Below are 12866 nucleotides of genomic sequence, written 5' to 3' on the forward strand. Positions count from 1 at the left end.
AAGCCTAAAAATAAAGGAAGCTGTAGACAGGAGTCCCACAGGTGCTCAAAGGAGCAAGTGATGAAACCTCTAATACCAAGGAGAGCACAGCCTCTTCCTGTGAAATATCTTCTCTCCTAGCCTTTAGGGTAATTCTAAATCACCATTCTTTTGTCGTCATTATTGAAATGTGCTTTTAGGAAGAAGCATAACAAGTCCTCCAGGGAAAGTTTTCAGCTGTAATTTTATTAGGGAAACAAGTCAAATTATGGGTGTGCATGCATCCCTTTTCAGAGAATTCTCTGGAACCTTCAGTGAGTCAAGCAGGACCTAAGGTACAAACCTAGCTACCGGGCAGGAAAAGATGAATCTGTTGTTCTTTTATTAGATTGAGTCATATAGTACATGTAACATAAGAAAATTCTTTTGCTGAGAAAAGCATAAGAATGTGGTTCAGTACCATCCACCGGACAGGCCCACTGTAAGTACCTTTTGGATCACATCCTACTACACTGATACAGCAACCACTTAGCATGTCATCACTTTCCCTTCTTAAATCTCATGCTGGATGACTCTTGTTACTGGCCAAGGCCAGGCCAGTGTCACAACAACAAGACAAAACATCACATGAATTGACAGCAACACAATGGCAGCAGGAAATGATGTTCCCCAGGGAAAGACCTATTCATACTTGGTGAAAGTATGAAACTAGCTCAAGCAGCTCTCCCAGTTTAAGAAATTTAAGTAACTCATTCATTCATTAAACATTTATTGTGCCATACATAATATATAAAGCACTGTTTATGCTCTGGAGTAAAGGACTAGCAGAAAGAATACAAAGAGAGTTGAGGCCTGGTGCCTACCTCCAAGGAGTACACCAGACAAGTTGACATTAACAAGAGCGAATGTGAGTGATCGTGCAAATTGAAGAGGGAGATTGCTAAAAAAGAAGAAGGCAGCTGATCCTCAAATTCTAACTTGAAATACAGTGATAGGCCAAACAAAGGGAGCCACTGAATCTGCTGAAACTACAACTAAAACGGCTGAGTAGGATTTTCTCAGGCTACACATGCCAATCCCCTCACCTCACTATCCACCATTCCCAATATTTAGCAAAGTAACAATTTTGCTTCTTCCATGCGGGCCCAGTTCGATGGAATTCAAAGGGAAAAGAGCACTCAATCAACTTTCTCTAGACAACTTGCTGCACTGCTCAAGGGTCTATGTGAGAATTATACACGTGGGGGAGGGAAGGGCAATACTAAGCATGGGTGTGTACTGGACCTTGTGGTTGACCACCTGAAACAAGTTTCAAGGGCAAAACTGACTGGATTAGGATGAACAAAGAAACAGCACCTGAAACTAATATACCTCTCAGCTCCTGACAAAGTCATTTATTGTTTAAATAATTTTGTTTCAGTGGGAGTCCCACTTGAGGCAATCTGGTCAACTAGGGTTGTTAGCTCTTTGAGGGCAGAGTCCATGTTTCTTTCATTTCTATGTATCCCGATACCACCTAGCACAAGATAGGGACTAAAATAATTGAGGAAAAGAGGGAAAGAGGAAGAAAAATCAAGGGTCAGTTCACATTCCCTAGATTCTACACTCAGCTACTGGGGAGTGCGCAGCAAGAAGCATAGCTTTCTATAAGCAATTAAGGTGAGTGCAGTAACAAGCGCACACACAGCCTGGGCCTAGGAGCATAAATATCCTCATCCATGAGCACTGACTCTGCCATTCGGATGGAAACAACCAGGTCCAGTAAACTGATGAAGACAGATCCCAGCTCTGAAACTGTTGTCTTTACTGCTCTCACTTACCACACAGTCACAGTATTAGTCAGGAAAGACTAGTCACTGCGGGAGCTGATCATAATCCCAAAAGACACAATCTCAGTGAAATCTCAAAATCCTGCAAATATAATTCTTAAAAAAAAATTTAAAGACTCATTAAAAGACATTTATTTACCTTTTTAAAAGGGGATTTATTTGAGAAACAAAGATATGACAGAACACTTCCTAGGTCACTTAACACAATAAAATGGACAATAACAAGATACATACTTTTGAAAGCAAAAACACTCAAGTATGCTAACAACAGTTGCATGGGTATAACAATTATGAGCAGACAAACCATATTCAAAATGAAATAATTCAAAAGGGGAACTATATAAATGCACATCACTATGGTTGGTCATTGTTTGCACCTGGCTTTATGACTGCAATCATCTGAAATACTGTGATGAACAACCTAAGTCTTCTGATGAGATTGATCAAAAACCACGATGGGTCACCACCACTTATGCAGTCATCCAAAGAGCTGAGATCAAGAAATTGTATCCTTCGCAAATGCAGATGTACAAAAAGAACATCTCTTTATTTGCTGAGAAAGTTGCAACATTTTCACGTGCACACAGAATGCTTACACACAAACTCAACATGGTGATACTACACTTTTGTGGAGTCAAATTTCAAAAATTGCATAAAAGGGATTCGAACTCTCTAAAAGTCTCTATACAATTTATTACTCCAATATTGGAAGTGATGCAAAAATAAAATACATAGCATAGTGAACTGTAAAAAATAATTCTACAAATTTAAAATAGTAGGGAAAAAACTAAAAAAAAAAAAAGCTAAATAACTGAAAAGAAAATTCAACATGTAAAAATGTATATTACAGGGGAAGATTTTGGACAATCGCACAGAGATAGCCCATAAGAGCTGGCGTAACATTAACATCCTGTGATTGTGATTTTCAGAACTTTAGACATGAGGGACTTTGGACTTTAGGGATTTTGATCTTTTGGGATTTTGATGTTCAGAACTTCAACATTCAGGATTATGACACTCAGGATTATGATCCAAACTCATCACTGTCAAAATATATCCCTGACTTCTCTATAATGGCTCAAACACCTCCGAACTTTGTTCTTGCTCCCATGACAGAGAACTGGTGAATGAGGTGTTCCTCTTCCTCACGCTGAACTAGGGATTCAAGCTGATGGGCTTAGCTGTTTTCACTGTGGTCACCCCTTGGCTGGAATTCAGGCACGTGGCTGTACCTAACTCCAAAGGAGGCTGGGAAATGCATTCTTGCTGTGGGCTCAGGAAGAGGAAAACATGGATTATGCTGAGAAGCCAATAGCTTCTGCCATGGTATTTTACAGCTCTTCCTCCCCCTTCCAAGCTTTCTCTTGCCCTGTTTCTAAGGCTGCATATGTATATGTGTGTGTATACATACATATATAAAAAAACTATGTTTCTATGTAGCAAACTTTTGGTCCCATATAGATGATAAACATGAGGAACCCTCACATAAACATGGTTGATGCTTTATTTGTGAAGGAAAGGGAAGAATCTGATATTAGGGCCCAGAAGACGCACCTCTGCTTCAAGCAAGGGAGATAAATTCTGCTGTGTCCACATTCCCATTAGGGCCTTTATCAAGATCTATCCAAAAAATATATTCACGAGGGGTTCACGTCCAAGCTGGCAAACACTAGTACAGCATAAAATTTCCCTGATAAGGGCAGCAAAATGCTAAGTATTTCCTTGAGGCCCTCAATGATTCCATGTACTGACCAAGGAACATCAATCACATCTTAGATTCAGCACTTCCATCACCAACTCTAGAAGCTGGCTTTCTTCTCAGAGCAATTTTTCACCAAAAAAAAAAAAAAAAGCATATTTTACTTCAAAGGCATTTAACATATTCAGCAATAGGTAGAAACAATTCCTCACTGAAATGTGGACACAGGGAAATGGCTAAACACACACTCCTACATTAGTTACCCCATACCAGCCTCCCAAAGCAGCTGACTCAAAATTATGCCTTGGCAAAAATGTGAAATCAGCATATGACATAGACTTTCATGGTCTATCTCAAATTAAATCACTGACATGCAAATGACCTGCTCTATGACTATACTGAACTATATGCCCCTTTGGGAAGATACATATGTGATTTATCTTGCTGTCCTCCACAATGCCTTGTATACCCCATCATTCAATAAACATTTGTTGAACGAATACAATGGTTGGAATTTCTATTCATCATTAGTAAGTTATCTGCATGTGTACACGTAAGGGCTGTCAGTCTAGAGGACAAACACTTAGCTGTATGACTCATTCTGTATAAAACCTTGCTAAGAGGCGTGGGGTAAATGCTTTCTGATGGTGACTGTGATAATGGTAGTAGTAACTATGACAGCACAATCAGCCACAATATGTAAATGACTGTTCTATTTCATGCCTGTGGGTACAATCAGTCACCACAAGTAGTACAAGACCCCAGGTCCTGACACGGTTCCCTTACCCCTCAGCACAATTCCCATCCCCTTCCCTGTTTTAGTTTTCCCCATAGCTCATATCACTGTCTGACATATTTAACTTCTGTGTGTGTCTGTCTCCCCCACCGGAAGCTCTGTGAGGTCAGGGAATTATGTCCATGTTGTCTGGTATCCAAATCAGTGCAGGGCACAATAGAAATGCTCAGTAAACATTAGTGGAAGGAATGGATGAAATCAATACAATTATTTGAATTATTTCCTCCAAATCTGAAGATTTTGGAATCACAGAAGAAATTATTCCTGCAAAGTTCCAGTATATTCACATTCTTTTGAACATCTCAAAAGGAGGTCTCATAGACAAGCCACTTTTTGTACTAAACACAAGGTTTCTAGAAACCTGTCATTGTTCTACCATCTTAAAGTCTCCAAATAAACTGAGAATGGACAATCTCCAGGACTGGACACGCTTCTGCTAAGTTTTCACCTAACAAGAACTACATCTGCAGGCCTGGCTCACTTTCACCTGGCTCCCACTCTACTACAGAGTCCTGCAGATGGCTCTGTCAGCTGGCACTGGCACTCATGGCATGAAGCCAGAAATGAGGATAGGAAATTCCTTTAATTCAGAAACAAATTTGCCTGAGTCCCACATGAACAAAATGTTAGCTGCCAGACCCAGCTCTACACATGGGAAGTAGCCACAATTCACTTTTAAAAATTTTTTTTAAGTTTTAAAAGTTTATCTTTTTGGCCAGGTATGGTGGCTCACACCTGTAATCCCAGCACTGTGGGAGATGAAGGTGGGAGGATCGCTTGAGTCCAAGAGTTCAAGACCAGCCTGGGCATCAGAGTGGGACTCCAACTCTACAAAAAATTAGCCAGGTGTGGTAGCATATGCCTGTGGTCCCAGCTGAAGTGGGAGGATTGCTTGAGCCTAAGAGGTCGAGGCTGTAGTGAGCCATGATCACACCACTGCACTCCAGCCTGGGAGATAGAGGGAGACCTTGTCTCAAACAAAAAGAGTTCGTCTTTCCAAATGTACCTGATAAGATAAATTACTTTAGGTTGTTAAAGACTCACTGAATGTTATAATTAATTTGACAAGCTGTTGCTTGATAGAGCTTTAAAATTCATGTTTTATTTAACTTTTGGTGTATGGAGAACAGCGTCTATTGGCAACAATAATTCCTCTTTATTCATTTTTCTGTTGACTCTCAAATAGCAATTACATAATGCTCCCAAAGTAATGGTAAAAGAGACTACCAGCTTGAGAATGTGTAACAAAAAATACATTTTACACATCAAAAGGTTTTATACCTATAGAATATTTTACACATCAGAAGCTTTTAGAATAGCAAGCAGTAGCATCTAACAACTCACAGAAGAATGGCTAAGCTTTTAAATCCCAAAACGAAGAGTCACTCTAACATATTCCACCAAGACTTTCTTCACAAATACTGTGGTCAAAAGGTTTAAGTTTTTTAGCAAACACTATCTCAGCCAGCCCACCAGCCAGCCAGTATATATTACGTGCTAACTCCACAGAGAGACATGGAGAATTCTGAGAGCAAGATATGACTTTTATCACAAGTTACTGGATTCATCAGCAAAATAAAAAGGATGGATGGGATGATAGCTAAGATCACTTCAGTTAATTTGTTTTGTTTTCACTTCAGAATGGTCTCATTCAACTATCAAACTGTATTATAAGACGTCAAGTTAAGGATGTCTTAAAGCAATTAAAAAATGAAATTTCAAAACAGTTCAATAAATGGAGAATTCTTATCACTGGGTCCTAATATCTGATGTTCTAAAACCTAAACATACAGCTTTGAAGCTTCAAATATTATTTAATTTCCCAGGGACTCTTCTCTTAAGCTCATTTGCTGATTACTTGGGTTCCTTGTTTTTCCATTTTCCTACTTGCATCTCAAAATGAGGCATAAATTATACAAATTATACAAAACTATACAATAAGTAATCAAAATACATTTCCTTCCCAGACCCAAAGCCCAAAGTGTTAGCTTGCACAGTATCATGTAGCGTAATCAAATGCACAGAAAATCTCCTCCCTCAGTGAAACAGAAACCCAACAAGCCCAGTCTGACAAAGTGAGGAGCACGCCATCGCCACAATGTCACCTACTCTTTGAGAACTTACTCCGACTTGGTGCTGACCCTGCACTAAGAGATCCAGGTTTTCTAGTCCCACTGGTTTCTGTTACAGGGCATCAAAACACCCACATGTAGCCTCTTCATGCAAAACAACATCACACACACACAAACTGCATTTAGAACCAAGCCAAATACCACAAACATTATATGTTACCAAATTTTCAGCAATATGACTGCCACTGTATGGACTACAAATCATTCAAAGCCATTATTTACTTTTTCTAGAGTGAGTGGCACTCTCCAGGGAGAAATGCTAACAGGCTACCCCCAACTCTCCTCATCAGCCTAACTTCAGTTGTTTTTTCACTAAAACACCTAAAGATACCAAACTCAACTGCTACCAACAGTGGCTCACTGAGCTCCTGGGCAAAGGAAAAGAGGACTTCAGAGCTTCAAAAGCACACTTGGAGATTCGGACACACCCTCATTCCTCTTTGGGAATCACTGATATGAGAGATTGCAGCTCAACATGCATTCCTGGAATTCTGAGTTCTCACCATAGAAACCCTAGCCAAGGCAGTCCTCAGGAAGAGCTGTTAAGTTATGGTTCACTTTATGATGGTTATGCTCACTTTAGATTTGAAAAGAGATTTATGGACTAGCCCAAAGTAGCCTCTAATCAGACTCAGAGGAAGAACATGTTTCCACTTTAATAAAACTTCTTCTCCAGTAAACCTATTCAGGCAATTAAAATGTGTTCCAATTTCTACTTCCCAAGCCTTTACATTCTTTGCTCTTAGCAAGAGAATTCAATAAACAAAACCTGAATTTTAAATCTGAATTCCAATTGCCTGAGGCTATTTTATACTTAAATAAATAAATAAGTGGCATAAATTAACAAATGTTTTGTATTTAAAATACGTTTTTATAAGGCATTTACCTACCTTTAACGCAGCCTTTTAGTTGGGACTGCACTTTATGGAAAACTCCACACACAAAGCACCTTTCCTCCTAGTACTTCAAGGTCCTTATGAAGGAGCAGAACTTTCTAAACAGGAAACTAAAGCACAGAAAGGCGGAGCCTTAGAACCCCAAATTCCTGGCATTCCCCAGCTGCAAGTTCCAGGCTCCCATCATCATATACTACATGCTTTGCATGTGGAGACGGGTCTGTTTGATGATTTTTTTTTTCTTTTCTTTGGGGGATAGGATTTGGTCAAAGTGACAAACATGAAAGAAAATAAAATTTTGACAAGACCAATGGTGGTGGGGTGGAGTTTCAAAGCCCATCCTATGAAAGAACCACCTTTCTACTTTACATACTGACTTTCTGTATTCTAAAACTACCTTCAACAAAGTCAATGAGATGACTTGCTGGAAAAGCCCATGAAAATGACAGTCTAAATACAGAAATCTAAATGCAACTAATTACTTAAATCGGATATTGAGACCGTTTCACAATGGCAGATTTAATGTTGAGAAAAATAACAAGCAAGGCTACAGTGCAAAATGAATTTGTCTATAACTACAAAAACTAGTTTAGTATTCAAGATCTACTTTCCAACAAAGAAATTTATATTCCATTAAGAACCCTGCAACCTTTGACATAGTCTTTGTTTCACTCCCCACCAGAATCACAAAGTAATTATGACACACCTGACCTATTATGACACACAGGCTCTGATCCAAGCTTCCTACAAGATGACACTTTTCCAGATGGCACCTGAGGCTGTCAGGTACCGTCAGGTATTTCCTATGTTGGAAAAATACTCAAGGATATTACATAAGACTGCTCCTCTCCTGTATATGCACTAACTTCAGAAAGCCACTGCTAACAGTTTTGGAAACACACTTCCTTTTCTCATGATAGAAACTCTTTCATACCTGGGAAATAAGAGCTAATGTTGTTCATTAGCCAAGAGAAGCTAAGGTTATTGGGAATTGTGACAAAATGGCACGTTACTGGGTTCAGTCCAAGAGAATGAGACAAAATAATGTTTTCCCTGAGCCCCAGAGACTACAAAATCCAGTTATATTTTAAGTAGCCATTTTTAGAGATTTATATTACTGTTCAGTGATAAAAATAAATGAGAGTCCCAGGCTTAAGGCACCATTATTCAGCTTTTAAAATTGCAGCATGTTTTCTTGCAGGATTTGGTTCAGCCAACTACAGGATGAAAAAAAAGTATTTCTAAGCTACATAGGTGAGCAATAGATTGGGTCCTGGGTTCACAAATTAGTGGAAAACATATGAGCCATTAACGAATTCCACAGGCAAGGCAGGCTCTTCTCTGGATGACTGAGATCTTCAAAAGTCAATACTCTAAAAAACTATTACTACATTTTGAATTTCCTACTGTGACCAGAAAAGCAACATATTCGGAGTACTGGCTGTTTTTTGTTTTTGTTTGTGAGACAGGATCTCGTTCTGTCACCCAGGTGCAGTACAACGGGACCAAAACAGCTCACTGCAGTCTCAGATTTGACTAGAGTCAAATTCTACTTTTGCCACTTATTAGCTGTGAGACTTGAAGCAGATCACTCAGGCATACACAAAAATGGAGTTAAAAAAAATGGAGCTAATTTATAAGGCCACAAGTGATTATATGTATGTAGCATGAAACATAAAAGATGAGCCTAGAATAGTAGTTCTCAAGTTTGTTGGTTTTAGGACGCCTTTACACTCTTAGAAATTATTCAAGACTTCAAAGAGCTTACCTTAAAAAATTCTAGAAAACATAAGAACATGCATGCACACAGTCAGGCATGTTGGCTCACATGTGTAATCCCAGCACTTTGGGAGGCCGAGGTGGGGGTACTCGAGGCCAGGAGTTTGAGACCAGCCTGGCCAATATGGCAAAGCCCCATCTCTACTAGTGCCAGTAGTCCCAGCTATCTGGGAGTCTGAGGCAGAGGAATCACAATCACTTGAACCCGGGAGGTGGAGGTTGCAGTGAGCTGAGATTGCACCACTGCACTGCAGCCTGGGCAACAAAGCAAGGCTCTGTCTCAAAAACAAAAAAACAAACAAACAAACAAACAAAATACATTCCAATAGTCAATATATGGTTTCTAGAAAACTTCACTATATACAGGTAAGAGAATAAGAATAAAACAGGTAAATTATGTCTTATTATTATGAAAATTGTTTTGACCTCATGGACTCACTAATAGGGTCTTGAGAACCCCTAGGCATCCTCAGACTACACTTTGAGAACCATTGGCCTAGCATACAAAAAGCAGGGAAACTCAAAGACTATTAAGGTTATATATCAAAAGGATTCAGGAGACCACACAAAGGGATTCCCATCGGCCAAAGATGAGACAATTTTAGTTTCAATAAGAATAAAGGAAATGGCCTGGAAGGTGGCTTATGCCTGTAATCCCAGCACTTTGGGAGGCTGAGGTGGGAGGATTGCTTGAACCCAGTAGTCTGAGGCTGCAGTGAGCTACGATAGTTGCACGGCACTCCAGCCTACATGACAGAGAAAGACCCCACCTCTTAACAACAACAACAAAGAATCAATGTAATGGTTTGAAACATCAAATATTTTAAATTAATGAATTATTGATGAGCCACCAATTTCTCTTTTTCTCTTTCCCCAGCTCCCCAAATTGGTTATCTCTGGATGCTAGGGAGCCAAATATTTTGAAAACTGGTAGATAAATGGAAAGAATCGAGCATTTTTCTTGCCTTTTCTATACAACTGTACCTCAGGATAGCCAAACAGATGATTGGATTGGCTAGATTATTCTTCATAGAAGTAGTCTAGCTAATAAATGGAGAAATGATTGACATGAAATAACATTTTAAAACTCCTAATGAATTGATGGATTTAGACAGCAAAATCACCATTGGCTATCAACATCTCTCTTTCACACACACACACACACACACACACACACACACACACACCCCTAAAGGTAAGTGTCTTCTCATGGGAATACATAACACTGCTCATGTAGTACTTTTGACAAAAAATTGAAACAGAATTCAATCTAGCCTCTAAATGTAACTACCAGTTCACAAGAAATACAGAGGCTAGAGGAATATGTTAAACAGAGGAACATTTAACATTTAACTCCATGAGATGGAATCAGCAAAATCCAGCCAGTGGGAAAAATTTACAGAATAAATGATCCCATTTGACAAAAAAAAAAAAAAAATAGATCACAAGTAAAAGATAGTGAAGGGTGAATCCACAGATTAAAAGGGACTGAAGAGGCATGTCAATCAACTGCAATGTGTAGACCTTATGTGGACACTGTTACAAACTAAAGAGAAAAATAATGAGAAAAACAAACAAATGTGAACACTGACTAAATAGCCCATATTTGATTGTTAGAGAATTTTTTTAGTGTAATAATGGCATTAATAGTATTAAAAAAGAGTCCTTATCTTTTAGAGATGTGCACCCAAATATTTACTAATAAAATAATAGGATGTCACGGATTTGTTTCAACATAATCCCTGGTAGAGAGAGGAGGCTGAGATCTAGATGAAACAAGATTGGCCATAAATTAACCATTGTTGAAGCTGAGAGAGAGGCACATAGGGTCTGCTATTATATTCTCTTGTACTCCTGTGTACGTTTGAAATTTTCTGTATCAAAAAGTTAAAAATATGGCTGGGTGTGGTGGCTCACGCCTGTAATCCCAGCACTTTGAGAGGCCGAGGCAGGTGGATCACTTGAGGCCAGGAGTTCAAAACCAGCCTGGCCAACATGGTGTAACCCCTTCTCTACCAAAAATACAAAAATCAGCTGGGCTCAGGAGACTGAGGCAGGAGAGTCGCTTGAACCTGGGAGGCACAGGTTGCAATGAGCCAAGATCGTACTGCTGCATTCCAGCCTGGGCGACAGAGGGAGACCCTGTCTCTAAATAAATAAATAAAATAAAATAAAAATTAAAAGCAGCCATGAAAATGTCTACTTGTCTTCTCTTGACTTCTCCAGCTATACTGTGAGATGCTGAGAGGCAAGCCCTGCACACTCAGCTACCGTGCAAGGCACAGAGTCCGCGTCCACAGAACACTTGATAAACTAGGCTATCAGCCAAAGATTTGCAAAGGTGAACTGTGACAGGGTATGTCCTGCAAAGAAGTTCTGAGTCAGCTGTCTCTGAACCGTAGGCATCTCTCCAACAAAGCAGAGAACAAAACTGTATTTATAGTATGATAACCAAGAAAGATAAACAAAAACTCTACACAGAAAACTGTTTAAAAAGCTTTTCACATAAAAAGAAAATACATGAAAACAGTACTTTTTTTTCTCTTGGATATAGGGAATATGAGAATTTGATTTTCTTTGCTTCTATTTCTCTCAATCTCCCAAATTTTCTGTAATTACCATATTATTTTAAATGTTGGAGAATACCATAACTTTTTTTACTTTTAAATCACTTATATCGAAGCTCTATTGATGGCTGCTTTTACATAATATTTCATTGGTTATATTTCTATGAGCCTTTTATGACTTAGATAAACGAACAGTATTATAATGAAGAAAATACTGAAAACTATCATTGAGGGATTTTAAAATTGAATTATAAAAGCAGTATGAGAACACCCTTATTTACATTGGGGAAGGGAAAGATAACCATTATCTTTTTCTCTACAAAATAAAAGAGAACTGCTTTAAAAAAAAATCACATTTGAACAACCTGGATCAAGGGGATTTCTCTGGTTCTTCTAAAACCTCAGTTTCAGTGCAGGTAGCTGGAGACAGAGATATCTGGGACCTAATGAAGGGGCCTCTTGTGCACTCCTCTACACCCCCTGTTCCAGACACATACCCTGCCCACCCATCCCACACTCTCCACCCCTTCTATCAGCCCCAGGGAGGCAGAAAATAAAGGAGTTTAATTTAATGTCAAGATTCCACACCTGGCAAGACAATATTCTCCAAGGGAAAGTTCATCCCACAAAAAGAAACAGATTTATTATTTTTTAGAAAAAAAAAATCCTTTCGATAAAGATTCTTAAAGAACTAGGCAACAGTCAGAATCCCGGAGCAAGTTTCAATTATTCCACTTAGAAAATAACTGAAAGAATATGTGCACCAATGACTATTAATAATTGAACATGAAAAAAGAAAAATGTTAGAAATTTGGTGTGGATAATTGTTATGTTTTCCACACGGGTCTAATTAAAGTTGATTTAGACTGCATAGTGCCTTTTTTTGTAACCCTGTTATTAAATTAACAAACAACAACAAGAAAATAAAAAAGCTCAAACTGCTACTTCTCCTGTGCTTTACACATATTCTGGGAGGCTGAACTCAAAGTGAGGAAAAAAGTCAAACAACTCCATATATGGGAGTGTCACCTTGTAGCTAAGAGTGTGAACTTTGAACCAACTGCCAAGGTTAAAATTGCTGATCTGCCATTGATTAGCTGTGTGACCTTGGAGACACTGTGCAGCTTCTCTTGCATATGGGTTCCTCAACTAAAAAATAAAGTTATGAGTGAAAGTGTCAGAGGGCTGT

At 38.9% G+C, this 12866-nt stretch overlaps 1 protein-coding gene across 8 annotated transcripts in view; it reads right to left on the reverse strand.

Annotated features, from left to right (window-relative positions):
• STXBP6 (syntaxin binding protein 6) overlaps positions 1–12866 on the reverse strand; it is a 241649-nt gene that overhangs the window by 196799 nt on the left and 31984 nt on the right. Inside the window, exon 1 of one of the 8 annotated variants that reach the window (XM_063792822.1) lies at positions 7326–7450. The exons of the other annotated variants lie outside the window; for them this stretch is intronic. The gene's annotated coding sequence lies outside the window, so the exon portion shown is untranslated. Of the gene's footprint in view, positions 1–7325; positions 7451–12866 lie in introns of those variants that run through there. 8 annotated transcript variants of the gene reach the window in all.

This window comes from Pan troglodytes, chromosome 15, assembly GCF_028858775.2.
Source record: "Pan troglodytes isolate AG18354 chromosome 15, NHGRI_mPanTro3-v2.0_pri, whole genome shotgun sequence".
Lineage (NCBI taxonomy): Eukaryota > Metazoa > Chordata > Mammalia > Primates > Hominidae > Pan > Pan troglodytes.